Source organism: Spea bombifrons, chromosome 13, assembly GCF_027358695.1.
Source record: "Spea bombifrons isolate aSpeBom1 chromosome 13, aSpeBom1.2.pri, whole genome shotgun sequence".
In the NCBI taxonomy this organism is placed as follows: domain Eukaryota; kingdom Metazoa; phylum Chordata; class Amphibia; order Anura; family Pelobatidae; genus Spea; species Spea bombifrons.
In genome coordinates, this window is record NC_071099.1 from 28,689,206 (window position 1) to 28,699,473 (window position 10,268).

The window sequence follows — 10,268 nt, forward strand, 5'->3', positions numbered from 1 at the left end:
ATAATGTTTTCCGTTTTTCAGTAAAGTATGTGCAAAGTCAATTTAAAATTGAGGTTTTTCGAAAATAGCTATTTAGGGGGCATTCCCTGCTGTGCTGCAAATGTCATATATTTCTAGGGAAATCTTGCAGACGTGACACTAAATGCCATGCCTTGCGGCTCAATTAATTCCAAGACCGGCCGGTATTGCTGTCGCCGAGTCCGCGGCTGGTTAATTAAATGGCATCAGGCCCCGGGCTCATGTGGATCACAAGTTTACACGCAATGAGGTCATGTTTACACCATAAGAGTCAGGTCTTAAGGGATGAGTAATCATAGCGACCACAACTCTATCTCGGCAGAACAATGGACTACTTTTATTGTGTATGCCCTTTCCAGCGCAATTACAAAATCTGAAATATTTGAAATAAAAACAGAAAATATCCCAATACAGCATATACAAAATACCAGCAAGGGTGGGCAACCTATAGCAATCTGATGGAGGTCCATATTCCAGTTTACTTGATGTCATGACTGATTTAAGGAGTGGTGTAGGGCCTTCCGGCAGAGGGTCTCTTAATAACCCAACCTCTATTGCTCCAATCCACATCTAGACACCAGAATTGGGTCAGCGCCATTCCTCACTGAGACACCAAGAGCAGTTGTGTGGATAATCCCACCTTGATCTAGTGGAGGTCCATTGGATTAGGGGCCCGCTTGTTAAAGCCGCACTTGCCTAATGTTCCTTTAATGCCACTCCAGATGCAACTTGGTTTGAAGAGCAGTGACGCAAATATCGCTGACCTTGTTCACTACTTCTGAAGAGCACAGGGCATCTGTTCATTGTTCGCGCTTGTGTTTGCATGAACTTAAGGATCACCCATGGACAAATTCCCAGTGTATTCCACCCTTGTATTTGGACAGGGCATGTCACTTATACTCTGTGTTGAAATGAAAAATAAATGTGTGAAAACGGAGTTTAATGAGAAATACATTTGTTCTGTCTAATGTATAATTATAATGTTAAACACCGTATATATATATATATATATATATATATATATATATATATATATATATATATATATATATATATATATATATATATATATATATATTACCTTCCTTAAAAAAAGGCTGCATTTTAAGTATAATTTAACTATAGACTTTAGAGGATCCGGGGACAATGGGATAGAAGTCTCGGTCTGGGGATTGTCCTTTTGAAAGTAGAACACGGCGACCCAGATGCCCCTATGTACCAGGTATCTCACATCAGTACAATGTCACAATAACCTTGAAAACTAAGCCATCTACTTGACATTGAGACTGAACATATCACCAATGTCAAAACATGCGTGCAAATGAAAGAACACAATGGCTATAGTATAGGAACTCTGTTTGTAATAAATCTTCATAATAAGTCAGAATAATTTCTCAGATGCCCTCATATAACCTCCTTGATTATAATTGCCAGGCTATACCGCAACCTTCTGCGCAAACAAATAATACAAAGACACTCCAGTAAGACTAGTGGCTATCGCTTCTGTAACAAGTGGTAACAAAATCATTAAGCCTTAGGATTCATGGTGATTACATTGGAACTCGTAACCCATCACAACCTTTCTTCTGGGTCTAGTGCAGCTCATTGGTCATATTCGGTTAGATACAAGTAGGGCGTGAAAAAAAAAAAGAACATTTATCAATGTGATTTTCCAAGAATCTTATCATAGTGGGGTTTTATGTATAGGAATAGCAGGAAAATATATATCTGTGTTACACATAGAAGAAGCCATCTCAAGTCCTAGTTTCCCTGTAAATTCTACCACAAACTCAACACCAATACTCCTGTAAGATCACCACCAAAAAGTTCCACATTTGACTCATCAGTCCACAGAATAATATCCTTTGTGGCTTCCTTGATGAGTCGTTGATGCCCTCTTGGATGACTTTTGTGAAGCCGGCCACTCCTGGTAAGAGTCCCCACTGTTCCAAGTTTTCTCCATTTGTACATAATGGCTCTCGCTGGGGTGCCAAAGCCTTAGAAATAGCCTTGTAACTCTTTCCGGATTGATAGATGTCAATGGTTGGGTATTTTTTTTCCTTCTATACATGAAATGGTCATTTAAAAACTACATTTTGTGTTTACTTGGGTAAAATGGCACAGCAAGGAATTGTGTGGCACTCTAGTAATAATCCATGCAATTCTACTCGCAGGTGAGAGTCAACACCGTAGGAACACACGTGTCATTTACTGAGAAATGTGTATTATTTCTCAACTAATATACCCGCAGATGGGGTCTGCCATATACTTAGCCTCCAATACAACACAGTAACAATCTTATTGTAGGAATCTTCCCGCAATCTCTATCTCGACTCGTCCTCACCCTGGTCTTTCAAAGGCTAGTTAGGAGCAATCGTTCACAGCTCACAATTTCCTTACTGAAGCACTAATAAAAAATTCAGGATGAACTGTGTTCTCCAGGAAGAACCTCATTCAACAGTAATGCCCACTTACAGTCTATTACATTTCTCTAGGAAGAGCTTAATCACGCCACTCTGTCTTCATTACAATTATTCAGGGGGAACTTCAGAGACGTGAGGCTGACAGCTCTAGTAGAAAGTTCCCTACGAAACAAATTTTGTTTTTCACCTTTTGAGTGCCAGAAATGATAGCTGTCCATTGAAGACTATTATTCTCCTTACCCCTCTGGCACTTAGATGGTTAAAGGACCATGTTCTTTTGGGGAAAAGCTCTCTAATGTTGAATTTGGGGCCAAACCGCACATCTGTAGAATGTAATGACTTATGTGGAGTTATGCATTCGCCTACATACATATGTATTGGATTAATTGGAAAAGTGTGTGTGTGTATATATATATATATATATATGTATATGTATGTATATATGTATATGTATATATATATATATATATATATATATATATATATATATATATATATATGGGAATTGTGTATATACTTATTGTTTGTTTTTTTTGATGGCTCTATCATTTTGCGTGACAGTTTTCTATCTGTATTGATGATTTAAGATGTATGACAGGCCGTGTGAATGGATCTTGCGTAGCGCGTATGACAAAAGTAAAACAAAAGCTTAAAAAGGAAAATGCGACAGAAGGTCTTTATTTTCTGTGGATTGCATTAAAATATTCCACCGCTCTGATTTTGATGAACGGAAGCCATGTGGTTTTGCGGTGGCTTGGCAATTAATCATGTCCATAGTTGCCCACGGTCTGGAATTTGCCTTTACAATCCCACACAAGCGTTCCAATTATCAGAGTTCCAGCAGCCCAGCATGCGCAATGCCGTGAGCAGGCACGGATGCTCAAGAAATGTAGACGGAGTGATAAAACGCTTTCCGCCTGTTGGGGATGGACCCACGCAGAACATCAGGCTTCCTACCGATCATGATTATCACACTGCCGTTTCGTGATTATTTTGTACGGAACAAACCAGAATCTTATTGTAATCAGATATAAACTGATTGTCCGGCTTTGGAGTAGTCTATGTCTACACAGTGGTATATTGCGAAAGGCTTGACCACCAGCTTGGTCCTCTTTAATTTCCTTCACAGACCATGATCTATCTTAGCCTGCTTAATGCATAAACAGGCACAGCGTTCCCTCCCAGCCATATATATACACCATGATCCATTTGTTTACCAAAAGATATGTATGTATTCATCATAAGTGCCACACGTTGTGACGCGGTGTCTTCCAACGGCCAGCGTTTATACCGGCTGTCCCACTGTACATTAACCCTTGAAATTCCCACGGTATTATTACATCATCCCGTTCCGCAGAGGCAGACGGGCCTATGACAGCTAACATGGTAAAATCTTCCTTGATTCCTGTAAAGTGAGCTATATGTCGAGGATCGATACCATGGCAACACATCCCCCCTGTGAAATCATTCGTCCAACATGAAATCTGCTTTTGGTCTCAAGGTTGGCATATAAGTCGTGTTATCTGTGTTTAAATACCAAAACTCGGCTATTTCACTTAGTACGGTCACATACATGTTGTGAAAGACATACATATGTGTGTGCCCCGGGCAGACATTAACGGCAGTGTGCTTGTTGTATCACAAGACTTACACTTGCCTGATGCCTCTAATGTCTAGAGGAGAAGGCAGCGCCCGCACCTGAATGGCCAGATGGAACGATGGCAGCGTAGCTAGCAACATGTTTCTAACTTGTTCCACCATGTGCTCCCCTGAGGTGGCGAGAATTGATTAACGTATTCTTTTTTTAGTAGCCTCCGGCATGCCAAAAAATTCTCCACAATCATCAGACTCCTCATGAGCTCGGTATTGGTCTTGGATTACTTACTGATTTATTTTTGACTATTCATTGATTACAAAACACAAGGGAAATTCCAGTATTAAACAAAAGACAAAATAGTCAAACCAACAGGAATGGATGACATATTATTCTCCCGGTACATTGCGGTCCCCTAGGCGCGTGCCTAATGGATAATTGAGCACTGCTTACATATCCACTAGAACTCTTCATCGTTTAACCACAATTTGGTCGCCGTCATAATTAATGGAAGGACCTTGATTAAGAAAGACTAATGACGTAAGGCTTGAGTTTGGCTGCATATTTACTTTTCATTGTCCCGTTTGGCCAATTCCTAAACTAACCACCGTACCACGGCAATGGTGGCCACCAGCATTGATTTTTCTTTCCACCCTTGCCAATTTTCTCCTGACCTTGTCATACAATGACTCGGACGAGTATCAATCTATAGATTCATTGCGTTAGGTAATATTTAACTAATTGCACCTCCTGAGAATATCAACCCAGCGTACTAAATGGATTTCAAGGATCCATTTATTGGATTAGCTCAATAAAAACCTACAAACAAACATGAGAAACGTCTAAAACTGAGAACGTTTGCATGAATAATATGACTCTTACATGCATGTAGGATGAAGAATACATTTTTGTTTCCTGCTAGTTACTAGGAAACCTACATATATATATTTTCTCAAACAATCATACAAATTGCAGGTCCTTCTATATAAATAGACCCAAAATCTGTTTTCACGCCCCATTTGTCAGCAGGGGAAATAAAGTAGATAACCGGAGACACACTTATGTTTCTGAAAACTATACTACACATAATGTAAATATATATACAATTCTTTCGCCCAGCGTGGAGTGGGCTGTGTGCTTATTTCACGATAATGATAATAAAAAAATTAGTATCATCCGTTTAACCCATGCTAGAAACACCGGTAAATGTGCAGTGTCCATCATTCTTGCTTTTATATGATAATCTGTAGAGGGGCCGAAAGCGGTGAAGGGTACCAGTCTTTTTATCTAGATGCTTGGATTTTAATCTTTTTAACCCCCCTAAAAAAAATAAAAATAAATAAAACAAATAATACATTTAATAACATAACTATAAAATCAACGGCTTTGATAAACAACTAGTAGAGCAAAAAAAAAAAAGGATCACATACAAAGCAAAGTATGAACAATATGTAAGATGATCTTTGTACAAAGCAATCAAAATATAATTATACCCAGCTCCCCCTGCCTAAAAAAAATATATAATCAAGCCACAAACTAAATATGGTAAGGAAACGGTTAAAAGGAAAAAGGGAATGAATACGGTCTTAACAAATACATTCATTATGCTTGATAATGATGATAAAAATATAGACGACATTAACAGGCGATTAAGAGGATTTTACGGGAGATTTTTTTTCTGCGCCAAGAAGCCTTGGGAGCCCCTAAGACCGAGAGGGAACTATGTTAGTCTCGTGGATCTTTGCAATAGATTGTAAGCTCACAAGAACAACGCCCTCTTCTTCTTCTGTTTTAACTCGTGTTAATGTTGTCATTTTAAATTATCTGCTAATTTATTTCACTGTCCCCTATTGTAACAGCGCTATGGAATCTGCTGGCGCTATATATAGATAAATGTCATGTATGTGATAAGATGCATATTAGTTTATGGTTATTCCTGGGTAATGCACACAGTCCGGTATGAAAAGAGAAACTTAACCCCTTAATGACAAAGCATTGTTTTCAATGGGTTTTGGGACCGCCCATTGTCCGTAAGGGGTTAATGCAAACACATAATCGGTAATACATAATTAATTTGATTTATTTCCGTCCGTCTGATGGGCATTGATGGTATTGTTATAACCTTACTGGCCCCTGCTTGGTCCCTCCATTGTTATATTTGCCCGGAGCTATGGTGACGTCCATAAAGTTGGGCATCTGGCTGCAGGAAGAGGTTAATCCCTCCGGAATACATTAATGGTTGCGAGCGACTTAAATTTAAGAATGACAACGATGGAGACTGTATCAGTGACTTGTTGAACGTGTCAACGCGTCCTGGACCAATCCATTCTTTTTAATTTGAATTAAGTGAATTGGGACATTTCCCAGCTTTTTTTTGTATCACAATTTGAATATAATATATACCGGTCTTTCCAGCAGTGAACGAGTTTAGATTTTGATTCTCTCAAACTGTTTAAGCATCTCATTAGGACAGGGATATAAAGAGGGGGAAGTTACCCTCTGGAGAGATTAGCTGTTAATTAAAGCCGTTTCTGGCACTTCAGCGACGACGCATTAAAAGCTGTGTTACAAAGCGAGCAAGAGGAGAGGGAGATTTTGAAAGAGAAATGACTATTAACGGGAGGAATTGTTTTCACATCCCGGCGCCTTGGATTCACCGCGTTCATAAGCTCCTTAGAACCTAGGTTAAACAATTGACTAGGTGGTCCCTTTGTCGCATATGGCTGAGGACCTTAGTGATTCTTGGCATCAAGTGGATCTGGTTGATCAATAAGTTGTAGATAAAGAAAGATCTTCTGATCCGGTTTGTAAAACTAGGTCTGCGGATTTTAATGATGAATTTCCGTCTAATCAGTTTTAAAATATGCTTCCTTCTTAACGATCCAAAGAAGGACACTCATGCTATGCTGCGTATGTTTAGAGGAGCAGCCGAGAGACAAGACTCTTGGGTTGGGACCTATCGACTGCTGGTTTTGTATCTGAGTAGTGCAGAAACTTGACTGTATTTCATTAACACAATTTGTGTACAAGTAGTCTCTGCTGTTATAATTGTGACTGTTATGGCTGAGGAACGCTGTGACAAGCTTGGAGCAATAGAATTTGTGTGTTCCATCACACTTTTCTCACCACTTGCTTCCTTGATTGTCATTGATTGTGCTGTGATGTCATACCATGTTGACCTCAATCATCGCTATTCCAGACCAATGAAGAGACAGGAGAGTCAAGAGCTTGAGCTTTAGAGCCGGAATCCATCATAAGACCCTAAGACAGATCATGGTTGACCCATCTAAAGCCCCAACAAAACAGCCACATGTGCGTTTTGACGTTCTATGCCACCTGTCTAATGAAGCTTCTTGATAGTTATCTCCTCTCTATGGTTTACTATAATTCTAGTGTTGCATTATTCAGACCCACCAAGAGATATACCCGAGCATTGCTTATTGTTGTGCCTATTCACTGATGCCTTGTCTGACATCGGCTGCCCTGATGTAAGAGCTTTCATTAAACAAGTTGAGAATTACCATCATGTTCATACTTTAAGTCTGACATCAGCAGTGCTTTGTTTGAAAGCCGAAGCTGAACACTTGGAACTTGGCCAAGTCACCGCTGATCCTTACCTCCAACCATAGCCTCCACCACAGGGGATAATCATGCAAATGGTGTGACAAGTAGCTAAACTACACAGTGGTCACGACGGCGTCCTTTTTAGAGGAATCGTGTGGGTGAAAGATACCTAAACTCTATAATGGTAAAGTAACAGAATTATTATAAGTACGGAATTATTCAGATCACGATCAAAGCAAATGGTGGCAACCGACTCCATGTGGATTAAAGTTAATTAACTGATCTTACTTGAAGGCACTGTTTTTCTTTGGTTCTATAGGAAGATTTGTCCTTCGGTTGAGAGTTCTTGGCCAAGCTGCGGACTTACAGACGTAATCCTAGAAGTACTTCATCTTAATTGATTCTGGAATGTAAACTCTCGGTATGTACATTGGTGTTTCATAGCTTCTAATCCTGCTAAAAGTCGGACAAACTGCTTTCAAGAATTATGTTCTCATTTGCTGAAAGCATTTTGGTTTATGATCCCCCTTTTTAAAGTGTAAAATGTTTAATAATCTTGCCGTAACTTGGTGGTCGATGCTGTTAGATAGGCTGATGTGTAGCAAAAGATGGAAAAAGCAGGTCACAGAGTGAAACTTGTTTGTTTAGGTGAAGGTTGTCTGCTCCTCGGAGTACATTCCAAATGTTAGGCCCATATTTATATTTCAAGTGCCTCTGGACACACAGACTATACTTTAAAAAAAAAATATATATATATAAAAATATAATAAACAGTATTGTTGGTGGGGCTTAGATCCGTTTGTCCAGCAGGGCGGTACGGGGGCATAAGCCTAGGTTGTGTCTGAGAACATTAGGAAGGAAGTTAATGGCTTTTTGACTTTTGCTTGTTCCCGTCAGTTTCTGTTAGGTTGTCGGTGTGTATTTTTACATTATCGTCGTCTTCCAATGGGTAGTACGGGAGGTCGTAGTTGTTGAATCCATAGTTCTTTCTTTGCGTTGGACCTGCAGGATTACAGAGGAATCTGAAGAAGAACTGTGTGTTTTAGGTATCAGGATAGATTCACTGTTGATGTCTGGGAAATGTTTCTGTTAACTTATGACGGTGGATCATTCTGGTTAGATGAGGTGGTGTCGTGGGGCACAAATGCATCGGGAGCCTTGGTTTTTGGTGGGTTTTATGGTTTGACTGACAAAAGGCATGATTACAGTTAGACCAGGAACATGACACTCCTGGGGTATTTTCTGATGGTGGTTGGGGTGGAGGTTTGGGGAAAGTGTTTTATGAACGTAAATAATTTGTCTTGTTGTGATAACCAGAGTGTGTCCCATGCCATTAACCATCTACCCTCTTCTATTTTGCTGTGGTGCCTACAGCTGAACCTGTGGATGAAGGTGGCTTACGTTCCAGGTGTACGGATGCACGGAACCGGTTGGAGTGGAGATACAGACGTGGATGTGGAGCATTGTTACAGGTAGGTAATAAATCAGGTGTAGCGGTCTTGGTGTCGGACGACACCTTATCTGCCATAACACCTTGGACCATTCAGCATCTTCTGTATTAAAATAGTTTTGGTTCATAATTTTCACCTTCCTCCATGTACTATGTAATATAGAGCAGACTTTGACTGCTGTTTCGCTGTATTATATATCCACGCTTTAGTCTTACATATTCAGCTTGTATTTTTAGTATAAAGGAAATACAAATCCGCTTCAGCTCCATCCTGAGAATACATCTAATTATCTTCACACCTCCACAAAAAAAGGGACATGTTCTGGAACCAGCCAAACCACCGATCAAAACCAAAAATATTCATAGAATGTTAACAGACACGTGAATTTCTCCCGTATAATGTCTGAGATCTATTCATAAAGATACTGTGTGTACAGGGCTCCCACCGCGTGTTTCCCACCTTCACATACCTTTTAATAATGAATCAGAAGGCATTGTTTTCAAGGTATGACTTCATATGATGCCCCATGGCATACCTGGGACCTTCTGAGCTCTGGCTACCCCGAGCCTTCACTTGCGGGACGCGGCCAGGACTGATGTCAGTGGGTGGTCCCCCCCCCCATTAAAAGGGGAAATGGGCAGGGGAGCGGGGTTTCTGAGGATTCGGGTGTTGACCAGGAGAACCAGAGAATCGGTGCTTCTCCAGGAGAACCCGGAGAGTTCCCAGGTATGGCGGGTGTGGCACAGGGCCCTAGGTTGGTGGCCCTGTACATAGGGGTAATAAAAACAGAATTTAACTAGCCCTTGCTCTTAGATTCAGGATAGCCACATGACCATCCTATGTAGGTATAAATTCTCTCATGAAAACAAAAAACAAAATACTGTCTGCGCTTCTCACCCTAATAAAGTTGGCAACAAATATGTAAACATAATATAAATGAGAGGTTTTGGTTATATGAATTGGCCAAAACATAATTAAGCTCACCCGCCACGTCAAGGCACACTCTCAATAGGGTGAGAACCAGTGGCGTCTCCAGCTTTCATATTTAGGGGGGGCACATGGGGGGCCAGGGACCAAAGTAGGGGGGCCAATTATAAAATGGTACATATACACTATATATATATATATATATATATATATATATATACACGTTAGACGTGCATTTTTAACTACATAATATGCACTTATTACCCCCTGCTTCCGATATATATTAATATT